Here is a 13,262-nt window from a genome sequence, read left to right on the forward strand (position 1 = left end):
GTCCATCAAAATGACACGAGAAATCGCGCTTCGGCTGCACGCGTCCAAACTCGCCAATTTCTGTTCAGTCTGATCGGGACCAGGCCAGGTTGTGTCGAGTTAACCATTCCGCAGCGCCATTCGTCCCAAAGGAGGACTTGTGGGCCCATTAAGTTTTTTAAACGAAAAAAAAAAAGCTAAACGCGCAATAAGTACAGTGCCTGTACAGGCAGGTACCAAGCTAGTTGCTGCAGCAGAAAACCTCGTGCGGCCCAAGATCGTCTTGGTTGGTCCCGGGCTGTGAATGGAACGGCCGCTGCTGAATGAAGGTGTCCTGGATGCGCGCGGGAGCAGGGAAAAATTGCATTGCTGCTAAATTTGCGAATCGCGCAAAACACCGAACAATTTTAATTACGCATTGTTGTGGCCGGTCGCGGAGTGAATTTCAAATTGCGACAACATGACGGCGATCGTCGTTGTACTGACTGACATTTCTACAAACATATCGGCCTGTTCGTCAAAGTTGCGAGAATGCATTGCAATGCAGATGTCACTGCAGGCTACTGTTTGACCAAGCGAGGAGTACCTTTGCACTTGCTTGTAGTTAAGCTATTGCAAGATTTTTTTAAATTTGATTTTTTTTTTCTGAAACTTACAATGCGTCAGATATGCGTTTCACTAAAAACATCATTTAAATAAAACTCAAAACTGCAGATGCAAATTTGTGAAAGAAATATGATAAAAAACCATCTTTTAATTTTTAACAAATTCAAAAAGAATTTTTAAACCGTATTTAAAGCAACTAATAAAAATATATATTAAAAACGAAAAACCCGAACACACGCTCAAAAAGGAACTCCGTGGATCTTCATCATGTTCGTTTAGAGATACATTTAATTTACCGACGAGAAGAATACATTAGTGGGTACCGTATACTACATCCACAAATCAGACTCTACTCCAATAATGAACTTCCTTGGAGGTGGTTTTATTGGTATAAAATTCCACGTCAGACCGGCATTAACAAGCTTTCTTATAACTGGCATTGTTCTTCCAGCGCAACCGTATAGCATATGTATGTCTGAAAGAAATCAAATAAAACATATCCCATATACTATCACAAGGCAGAGCAGGATGGATACAATCAGCCAGCAAGGATTTTGTCGAATGAAGTATCGAGCACTGTGTGTAAATTTACATAAAGTTGGCATTAGAAAAAAACACTCTTTTTTCCAACCGACGGCAAAAAACTACTAGCTATTTAAGATTAGCTGTGCGTGTGTATGGAACAATAAACTTTCGTTTGCTAACCGACTCAGATGGAGCACTGTGTTAGATATCGGACTGGCTAGCCAAGATGAGATGTTGTAGTGAATACGATTGTTACTATTTATCTTTGGATAAATTATCCAATCGGATGAAAATCCCATAATTGTTTTTCTTATTTTGCTCGAAGGTAGTGGACATTTTTCTTTGAAATTCGAGTCTGTATGCCAGTAGTGCTTTCCCAATCATATCATCTTTGGTACAGTACACTTTTCAGCACATTTTCGACAAAGAGATTTGATAAGCAGATGCAGATATCGTTTAAGTCATTGTTTAAAACTTTCCAGATTTTATCCGGGACCAGTCAGATTATATGCTACACAGTAAACGAAAATTACCGAGTTCGGTAATTTTTTACCGAAATCCTCACATGTGTAAATCGTTAAACAGTTCGGTAACTTTTTCGGTAAAAAATAAACGAACATCGGTATATGAGGAATCGATTTATCGATGTTCGTTTATTATTTTATAGAAAAATTACCGTACAGTTCAATTATTTACATATGTTAGGATTTCGGTAAAAAAATTACCGAACTCGGTAATTTTCGACAGGAATCGACAGTGCATTTCATGGCACCGTTGATTTTTTTTTTGTTTATGCACGTTTTCGCGAGAGGCTAGTTTTGATCAAATTGACCGGCTCCTGTTGGTGAGTACCTCTTGAAACTGTGGGGTCATATAAACGCCAGGATGATTTTTTGATTTGTCCTACGATGGCACTGGATCGGCATTGCTGACTTCGAGAATTAAAGACGATTCAACACCGACATTAAGGCGCGCAGAAAGACCGAACTATGGAGCTGGTTTAATCAACTGGAACAAATGGAAAAGGGAAATCTAAATTAATATAACATACACAAAAATAACGACAGACTTACGTTGTTTTTTTTGCAAAGGATGACCTTTTCCATTTGTCCGCAAAGGAACTGGCTAGGTTCCGTTTTCTTAGGCCATTATTGATAAAAATTCATATTTTTTTTTGCACTGGACGAACGAATTACAGTGTCGTACGAAGACACCAAACTGAAGTTGAAATCAGGCAAATTGTAGATATCATCCACTGACTGGTTGAATCTATTTTATTCTAGTTGAATGGCTAAAATTATTCGTATTATTTGTAGTTTAATCGATAATTTTTACAGTAAAGCCAATTATACTATTATAGTTGAATCTACCATGTTTATAGTTGATTACAGGAGGTCAATCAGCTGTTGTTGTGAAATCTATTATGTTTATAGTAGGATTTCTGAGTTCAATCATACAATTGTAGTTAAACCTATCGTATTTATACTTGAATCTATTATACCATTATAGTTGAATCTATAATATCTATGATTGATTGCAGAAAGTCAATCGTCAGTTTGTAGTTGAATCTATTATATTTAAAACAGTATGCCTTAATTTAATCATACAATTGTAGATGAATCTATCGTTTTTATAGTTGAATCAATCATATCATTATAGTTGAATCTATAATATTTATAGTTGATTGCTGAAGGTAAATCAGCAATATGTTGTTGAGTCTATTATAGTTATAGTTGAATGCGAAAAATCAACTACACTTTGATTATTGATATAAATAGTTGAAACAATTGAAACAACTGTCTTTGTTTTTCTCCGTGTCAAGGCATCCAAAACATACATTGCTACGAGGAATATAATATTTAAAAGCATTAGAAAATCGATCACAGTCACCTATGTTTACGGTAACCATGGCTGGCATAAGATTTTCGTATCTAGCAATCATTTAATAAAACCGTTCAAAAATAATCTGAAAATTATATCTATCGTTACCCAATAAACTGTTATCTATATATATATATATATATATATATATATATATATATATATATATATATATATATATATATATATATATATATATATATATATATATATATATATATATATATATATATATATATATATATATATATATATATATATATATATATAAGCAATTATCTGTATGTTTGTTTGTTTGTTTGTTTGTTTGTTTGTTTGTTTGTTTGTTTGTTTGTTTGTTTGTTTGTTTGTTTGTTTGTTTGTTTGTTTGTTTGTTTGTCCTCTATAGACTCAGCCGTCTTAAGAGCTAGAGATCTGAAATTTGGCATGGATGCTCATTAAGACCAGGAATGATGAAAAATGTTTTTAGATTTTTGGACGACCCCTTCTGAAGGGGGTCGTCCATACAAGACATATATTGTTTTCAAGTTCCTGACGTAATTTTACATATAATTTGAAAAGAAAAAATGGCACAAGGGAGTTTTGAGGAACGCAAATTGGTTTCAATTATCGAATTTCGGGCCATGGGACAGAAAAAGAGGGTTTCATTGAAAGTTCAGTATTTTGTGCAATAATTTTGTTGGAGGCAGTTAATTGATACCAATTTAAGTGTGAAGGTCAAGCAAAAGAGTCGTGCACACAAACAAATAGTACATGTTTCTGCCATAAATAATGTCTAGATTTTGCAACCGATCGAGAAGAAAACACTCTCACATAAATTTTAATAAAAAGCGAATCAACAGTTCAATTTGAATTTCAAGTAATAGTAATAGTAGCGACTTTAAACACTTTTGAATTTTTTCCCCAAAATTGTCGAAAGAATGTTTCGGATTCATTTTCTAAACTCATTTTAACGTACCAATGATTTAAAGCGAAACGAAGTTCGTACGGGTTCAGCTAGTCTATTAATAAATATACTAGCTGACCCTATGTGCTTTGCAACACCTTTTAAAATTATTTAAGTTTTTATCAGCTAATCTTATTCCAATTTCAAGTTGTTCTTTAAAAAGTGAAGCTGTCAGCTTCGACCTGCAACACTAAGAAGAATAATTTATATTTTCTAGTAGCATTTTTTTCCGTTTTCGAAACCATATTCATAATTTGTTTTTTTTTTATATATTGCTTTAAACCTCGAATTGGTCCTTTGCCCTATTTGCTTCATAAGCACTTTAGCGAAACAAAAATGATTGTTTTACTTGTATGGAGTTTCCCTCTTGAACCCGTCAAATATAGAGCGGGTTTCGAATAACCAAAAAACGATTTTGTCAACCTAATAACATCACATGCATCACTTTTTCATAAGTTTTCAAATTATGCGAAAAAATATATTAAAAAAGCCTTTCTCTTTCCCTCGTCTCCCCGCTGAAAGAAAGGATGGATGTCTTGCAAGATTATATCTAAGAAGAATTGAATTAGAGCCTTTTTTTTCATTTCTATAAAGGGTGATACGGTCAAAATTTGGTCAATATCAACTTGACGTATTTCTTTCAATTTTGCATTTAAAAAAACCTGAACACCCCTCATTTTGAAGGTAAGTGTGTATAATGTTGCTCCTATTTTGATTTTGGAATTCACTCTTCAGTTGTCAAAATGCCGTCCAAAGAAGAAAAGCAGCGTATCAAAATTTTGCTCGAGCATCGCGAAAATCCGAGCTACTCGCACGCAAAGCTGGAAAATCGCTAAAAGTTGTCAAATCAACCGTTACAAATGTAATTAAAGTGTTTGGGGAACGTTTGTCGACAGCCAGGAAGTCTGAATCGGGGGGAAATCGAAAACCGGAAGCCGCTGAGACGACAAAGAGAGTTGCCGGTAGTTTCAAGCGAAACCCTAACCTCTCTCTCCGAGATGCCGCAAATAAGCTTGGTTTATCGTCTACAACCGTGCATCGAGCCAAAAAACGAGCCGGACTATCGACTTAGAAGAAGGTAGTGTCTACAAATCGAGATGATAAACAAAATACGACGGCCAAAGCGCGATCCCGGAGGCTGTACACGACGATGCTGACGAAGTTTGACTGCGTGGTAATGGACGACGAAACCTTCGTCAAAGCCGACTACAAGCAGCTTCCGGGACAGGAGTTTTATACGGCAAACGGAAGGGGAAAGGTAGCAGATATTTTCAAGCACATTAAACTGTCAAAGTTCGCGAAGAAATATCCGGTTTGGCAAGCCATCTGTACCTGTGGCTTCAAAAGCAGCATTTTCATAGCTTCCGGGACTGTCAACCAAGAAATTTACGAATTTACGAATAAACGTCTGCTGCCTTTCCTGAAGAAAAACGGTTGTTCCGTACTGTTTTGGTCGGATTTGGCATCTTGCCATTACGGTAAAAAGGCCATGGAGTGGTACGCCGCCAACAACGTGCAGGTGGTTCCCAAGGACAAGAACTCTCCCAACACGCCTGAGCTCCGGCCAATTGAGAAATACTGGGCTATTGTCAAGCGGAACCTAAAGAAGACCAAAAAAAACTTCTAGGGACGAGCTGCAATTCAAGGCAAACTGGCTTTCTGCGGCGAAGAAGGTGGACAAGTTGGCTGTACAAAATCTGATGGCAGGGGTTAAACGTAAGGCCCAGAAATTCGAATTTAAAAAAAAGCGGAAGCCTAACTGAACATTTTTCCTGAATTTTATACTAATTAAACTTGAAAAAGAAATTTAATTTGATTTTTTAAATAAACGATTTCACCGATTTAAACGCGATTTCCCTTGACCAAGTTTTGACAGTTTCACCCTTATTCTTATCAAAGATAGAAAATTATTTTTATATCTCAGAAACTTTATGAACCTTTCTCAAATTATTTCATTCAATACGATCGCCTTCAGGTGCTGAAAAGTTTGTTGAAAATATTAAATGTATCAATCTTAAGGAAAAACGCAATAAATTGTTTCCCAATGTATTTAATTTCTGGACCACTGTTCACTGGTTGAATCTATTATTTTTATTGTTGAACTATACTGCCGTTTTAAGCAACACAAGTCCCATGTTATTTTTGGGTCATATTCACTTTTTTGCTGGAAACGGTTTCTTTTAGTGTTAACTTTTGAATAAAAACACAAACAACCCAAGCAACCAAAAGTCACATATTTACTTGAATGAAGGCTTTGAAAGTTACATATTGGCTGACAAAGAGAATCAACTGCCCAATTCCCTTAAGTGAACTTTAAGTACTCATTAATGAACCTGAAAGTTGCAAAAGTGATTAATATGTACGTTGTATGTGACTTGTTTTGCCCAATTCCCATTAGTGAACTATATGTACTCATTAACGAACTTGAAAGTTGCAAAAGTGATCTATACGTACGTTATACGGGACTTAAGTCACATAAAGGGCACACAAGTGCTCAATATGGGATTTGGTAAGTCACATAAAGGGCACAAAAGTGCCTAAAACGGGATTTGATAAGTCACAAAAACTGCATTGATGTGCTTTCAAAATCAAATCACCACTTCGAGTTTTAGTTTTAGTTAGAACAACATCTAACCGTTGTCTTGTGGTAGCGTGTTCGATTCTCACCACGAAGGTCGGGGTTCGATCCCCAAGCCGGGCAAGTTTTTTCTAAAAAAGTAATTTAGTAATGTGACCATTCTGATGCGATATACACACCAAAAATTTTCTAAAATTAAACGAGCCAGAAACGCTTCAACACCTAATTTTTTTTTTCATCTAATCTAGATCAGATCTAATTTTACGTCATTTTGTATCTAAACGACGCACTTTACAAAAATTTGCACATTGGAACAAATGTTAAGCTCGAAAACATCTAAATTTATTGCATAAGGGATGTGTTTTTATGTCATGTAAATATAAAAACGATTACGAAAATGTAAAATCATGAGTTGAAATCAATCAGTCGTTGACTTCCACTGAGCCATTCAAGTAGCTTGCCGCAGATGTGATTTGAGGGAAATGAATAAAAACATTTGCCTCTTCCGTTCAGTAAGAGAGTTAAAATGGAGATCGTCGGTTTGTAAAATCGATTGGAATTCATGGGGTTTTCAGTTTATCTGTGGCCGTCTGAAAAGGTAATGTGAGAAATCTTTTGTTTTCAAAATAATGTTTTGTTTTTTTTTTTAGTTAAAAAAAACCTTTAATCCGGAGCTGAACGTAAGTGCTGCAGCAATAAGTGGAATCAATATTATGTAAACCAATTTACTGGTCATTACATGCTACATTATTTACAAGTCAAACCCATTTTCGACAAACTCCAGCCATTTTTAATCGAACCGAATCGTGCATAGTTTGTCTCCATAAATATGGAGTGAATTGTGTTTTAAAATACAATTTTCGCCTAAGTTTATGCTTCACCGGCTGTTTAATGTGAAATGAATGCATAACGTTAGTAAACAAACCGATATAGGCAACAGAGGATCTCGAGGAAGTTTTTTGCGAGGACTAATCAAGGCCATTTATTTTCGAAGAACAGTTTTGAGAACGTTGATGGAAAATTCCTTTGGATTCAAATTTTTCTGTTTAGAATTTTCGCTTTCCAATATAATCCCAGCAACATCTTATTTTGAATCCCCGAACAAATGGGGATGAAATTGGATTTTGGAATTATCAACCGCAAACCAAGAAACTCGAATTATGGCAGCATTGTATTGAACAGTGAGCAATATACGAACGAAAGGTAATTTATCATTACATTGATTTTTTATGTAAGTTTAATTCTTTTTGACTTCCAGTGTCTGAATTATAAAAACCAAGGCCCGAATATCTAGGCCTTTCACACTACGTTCTCAGAGTGACCACATTAACTTGGTGGATGCTGCCCAAACGAACAAAAAATCTGATCTCCTTCTCATTGACAATAGTAAGTATGTTTAAAAACTATTCTAGTGATTTAAATTTCAAATTTGTTATCATATCTCTGAAAAAACCCTCAAAGGCTTATCAGTAAGCAGCTCATAACAGTTGTCTTGATAAATTTCCAAGATGAATAATTCACAGCCTAATTCAAAGTACACAGTGGTCCTTCTGTTAAACTTAACTTGAATTTTAGTAGGTAATTTAGCTTACAAGAACGAATTTAAAAATGTTACCTGCGACACGACAAAGGTTCTATTTAGTTCTTTCGAAAGTTCCAATTCTTCTGCTTTTTTGTACACATAGTTCCCATACTTATGATGGATAAGTGAATTTGTGAAAGAATAGTTCCACCAGTTCCACTGCATTTAAAACTCATGAAAATCTATTTAAAAAAGAGAAGATTAGTAACCATTTATTATGTTAATTACCTTAAAATTACACCTTCGTTCATTTTTTGGACAAGTCTGCCGCTCGTTAAATGTATTATAATAGACTTCGAGGCTAGAAATTTTTTTTTTCTTGCAAAAATATTAATCAATTTATTTTATTTTCAAATACATCGTAACATCACAGAGGTTCGTAAGGTAGCCCGATAAATAACATTTGCATGTATTGGAAAGGTGATTGGAATAAAATATAGGTGATGAAAAAAAATTGAAAATGATAATTTAAAAAAAAATTATAACTTTTATTTTTACTACTCTTATACAGTAGGTATATGATAATGATGAATTGTGAATAAAATCAATTCTAAAAGAAATTCTTACGATCATTGGATTCTATGATAGCTTCCGGGCATCTAACATCTAACCTACACATGTTCAAACAACAGATTCGCATACCTGATCTGTTACTGTATATACCCTGCGCACTGGCTTTTGTGTCCAAGGGTGCCAAGTGGTTTTGATAAAAATCTGAACGATGCGGTGATAAAAATCTTGATTTTTCAGGACAACACCAAATTAATGGAAAAAACATGCGCAGCATTAAACTATGTAACTCATATAACTGCTGTTTTATCGAAAAAAAAAAACATAAATATCATCTAAACTAAAGATTATCATCGGTTAAACTATTTGATAATTGATTTATTTGATGTTCTCATCATAAAGATTTATTTTTTGAAAACCAGGACCACTTTTCAAAAATCATCACGAATCAAACGTTTCTGAAAAAAATGGACGGTCTCTCAAAAATCAGGACCAATCCTGAAAAATGGGACACCTGGCACTTCGGTTTGTGTCAAATCTAAACACAGTAAATCTGTTGTTCTCAAATTTGTCTTTTTCCGAACTTATTAACACGCTCCTGATTTGTTGCTTAAAATTAGGTTTGATCATGGTTCAAAACATAGTGCATTCCATGAACTTTAAATTAGTTTTTTTTTTCTCGCTAATGGGTTAACAAAACAAGTTTGAAGTTATCCCTTTTTTCCTTTGTTGAAGGAGTAAAATAGAGTTCAAAAGCGAGGTACTCCTCCATATTTTTACTTCCACTTTATCTTTATTTTTTTTTCGAGCTCCAAATGTTCAAAACTGCAAAACACGGGTAACATGTATGGACCTTTCTCCAGGACCGGAACGACACTCATCGTAAACATAGAAATAGATTGTCACTAATCCACATGAATATTGAAAAAAAATTGGAAGATGAGAGTTTATTCTAGCCCGACATTGTCAGTTTCTAATTGTGTCCGTCATTGTCATCATTGAATATGTACTTTTTACAATTCCTGGAATCTTCTGGACGTAACAACTATGAAGCGTCCAGAAGTTTCCATTGGAGTTTTGGAATGGAATGTCAAATTCTTCCAAAGCTGCAAAAGCAATTCAATCTTTGTCGGAATGACGTACGAGTAAACGCTCCAAAAAATTGATATGAACTTATGCCGTATTTGTTTTTATTTGGTGGCCAACTAGTTGTGAACTAGCCGCTGTCATCTTCATATAAAAAATCGCTTCGACAGCACTTAGTGCACAACTCGTGGACCACCAGGATAAAAACTAATACGGAATTAGTTTTGAGTATGAACTCATTTATGAGAAAATACAGTCGAACTCATAGTTTAGGGCAGTAAGTTGCCACTGATGACTGAACTGAGCTAACATTTTGAACAAAAATTATTTGATTTTGAGTTTGCATTCCGTGGCGTGAAGGTACGTACTTCAATATAGGATGTTTTCGAAAGGTCGAATTTGCCAGTAATCAGTTATAATTCTCTGTTTTGGCTACGATTGTTCATTAACAAAAAGCTTATTAAAATGTTTAATCAATGTATTTTAATAAAAGTTTCAAAGCCGCCTTATGTGGATTAGGCTCTAAAAATGCAATTTGAAAATATACCATTTTTAAAATTCCCAAATGTTTTGCGAGAAGATACGCTCTTTTGAAAACTAAAACTATTTCAGCATGAAATTAAAAAAAAAACATTGGAGTTCTCTAGAAGATCTCGGGGTTTTCACTGAGTTAAAGTTTCTTGTTTGGTATTTATTTCTGTAGTTCAAGTTTCTGTTTTTATATTGTGTAGAAGGATGTTAAATTGTTGAGATGATCTTCGTTCAATTGGTGGTTTGATGACCGAATATCACTTAAATCGGTGAACATTTTAATGGATATCTGATGTGCAATTTTATTCCATTTTTTCTCTGTTACTGTTGTATAAATTTACATAATATCAAACCCGGATATAGAAACGATCCTTTGATTCTTAAATTGATAAAAGTGTTGAATTAGTATAAGATCTTTTGCACAAACAAATTTATTGCTTACCGTACCCTAGTGAGGTAAGAAACCCGGAGACTGTTGCAATCGAAATTGATCATTAATAATGATTTTTTTTAATATCGAAAGATCAAACTAATAAAATTGGATTTTGAAGAAGAAATATATACATACTTCAAACTGTTAAGAGCAATGGTTTTTTTTTCATTAAATTATACTGTATATAAAAATACATCAAAATTTTAATGAAGCTAATAAGTTTGTGATAACAAATTTAAAATAAAATCAATAAGAGTATCAAGATTGTGAAAGTTTCTAAATTACTTAGCTGAAGTTTTTGTATTTCACAGATTCGATGACTTTGTATCCCATCTAAGAATTCAGAGCGTCTTGACGACTTGAAGAACTGAAACGAAGCTTCTAGAAATGTTCAAACATTTCAGGAAGAATAAATCGTCAACTACGAATTGTATTAAACTTTTCAGAGCCTCAATCAAGTGTTAAAATTTAAGTGTTCAGTGTTGCCTCAATATAAGTTGATGAAAAAATAAAATAATGAAATTATGTTGAATAATGTATTAATAACTATTTTAGAGTCGTTTTTACTTAAGAGAAAAAATCTTAATTTAGTAAATGCATATTCTTTAGTTTTATAATAAAATTTATTTACTATGAGATGGCGTTTGTGCTTTGCTACAACGAAGATGACAAATCCAAACTAACTGATACTATCCCTCTTTCATTTACATTACTATTTAAAGCTTTCGGAATCACAAAATTTTAGTGAAATAAATTTTTATTTATATAAATTCAAGTGAATTTTCACAGTTTGAAAAAAAAAATAGTCATTTATCCTTATTTTTATTCCAAATAATAGGAATCGTAATTTCATTGAATTGGAACAAAAATAACGATGAATATTTTTTTTTTGCAAACTGTGAAAAGTTACTTAAATTTATGTTAATGAAAATTTGTTTTCCTAATAATTAATATCTCTGAAAGCTAACGTCACTGAAATTTAACACAAAGCAATGTAATTTCAGAGAAGATCTAAATTTACGTCAAATAAGACGCTTTACTTTTGTGCATCCAATTTGACGTAAATTTACATCATCTATGATATAACATTATGTCGAATATGCCTTCAATTTAAGTCTGAGAATTTATGTCTTCAAGCGTTTCTGTTTTCTTTGCTTTAATTTTAGGTCAAAAGTGATGCTTCAATTTTGTGCATCCAATTTGACATAAATTTACACCAAAAAATTAATAGTGTGTATGTAGGAAATGTAGGAAAGAAGCAATTGAGCAAATTGTAGAGTTTAGAATCCGGCACGTGACATCATGGCGGCACCGGTACAGAACACAGTAAATAATCAAGAGAAGGTGATATGAACAGAAGCAAACGGTTCAGTTAAGATAGAGAGAGATTTTTTTTGCTCATTTTTCGATTTTTCGGAAGCTGAATTAAGAGGCCGCTGAAAGCTGATTAGAAGATCATTAAGACTTGTTTAGGAACTTGAAAGTATCAATAAGAACTTAAATTTTGAGCTGCATAGAACGTATTTCATATCAATGATGGGGCTGAGTAAGCGTTTTTGTACCTGTTTTATGGGACTTTTGGTTGCTTGGGAAGTATACTGTATAGCTGTATACGTCTCTATGTTGATAGAAGACGCAAGAATGTCACACAAGAGAAAATACTATGAACAATTCAAATATTTCAAAAAAAATCACTTAAGATGAGTTCAAACTGTTGAATATAATGTTTTTCACCGAAAAGAACTCTAATATAGAGGGAGGAGAGAGGAGTTTTAAATGATTTATTCAGAGAAATTTTCACCAACACTTTTTGGTAGGCACTACTAACAGGATCGATACTCAACTTTACATTTTTATACACGAAGAGGAATGTATTTCTTAAACTACAGTTTAGCTTGATTTTTTGGGAAAAAAAGAAACTTTGCAAGCTTTCCAAATGATAGAAAGGTTTAGCCGTGTGACAGTTTTTCGTAGAACTAGCATCAGTATGCATTCTGTTTTTACGCAAATGTGTTACACGAAGCATTTTTGGCTCTATTTTTTCATTTGCTGTAGGAAATGTATTTTTTTTGTCAGAAAACATGGTTAAATGATTACCTTGAACTGCTCACTACGAAAAAACTTTTTAGTTTGAAAGAAAATTATAAATATAGCTGAAATTTCAATTGCGTTTTTCTCGTTTGAACGTTTTTCACATGGGACAATTTTGCTTGGAACTACTTTACTACTTTTAATGTCCGTAAGTGCAGATTATCATTTCTTGTAATATTTCAATTTTGATGAACATCAGTTCAAAATAGTACGTTATATTTTCCTGCTCTAGGTTGAACACCCACCTTTTCAATTGTAGAGCAGTGGGGAATCAGTTCAATAAATTATCATTTTATGTAAAAATAAAATTGCTTGTGTATGAACACTTCCCTAAAATTACAGTGGTTTTGTCGTATTTAACATCGAATTTGTGAAAAAAATTCACGTTTTGAATTACGTCATTAAACCCAATTAATCGTTTTGTCAAAACTTACTTTTATGACGAATTTCATAAAAATCAGTCATAAATAACAAAATTGAATCAACATTTGTAAAGTGGTTTTGATTTTAGAAA

The 13,262-nt window shown here is 33.5% G+C and overlaps 1 long non-coding RNA gene across 1 annotated transcript; it reads left to right on the forward strand.

Moving 5' to 3' along the window:
- The first annotated feature begins 7,375 nt into the window (after positions 1-7,375).
- Positions 7,376-11,111, forward strand: LOC129740178 (uncharacterized). Its single transcript, XR_008736134.1, has 3 exons — positions 7,376-7,718; positions 7,774-7,901; positions 10,969-11,111. It is a non-coding gene; the product is annotated as an uncharacterized LOC129740178 (long non-coding RNA).
- The last annotated feature ends 2,151 nt before the right edge of the window (positions 11,112-13,262 follow it).

The sequence above is a fragment of the Uranotaenia lowii genome, chromosome 1 (assembly GCF_029784155.1).
Source record: "Uranotaenia lowii strain MFRU-FL chromosome 1, ASM2978415v1, whole genome shotgun sequence".
NCBI lineage: Eukaryota > Metazoa > Arthropoda > Insecta > Diptera > Culicidae > Uranotaenia > Uranotaenia lowii.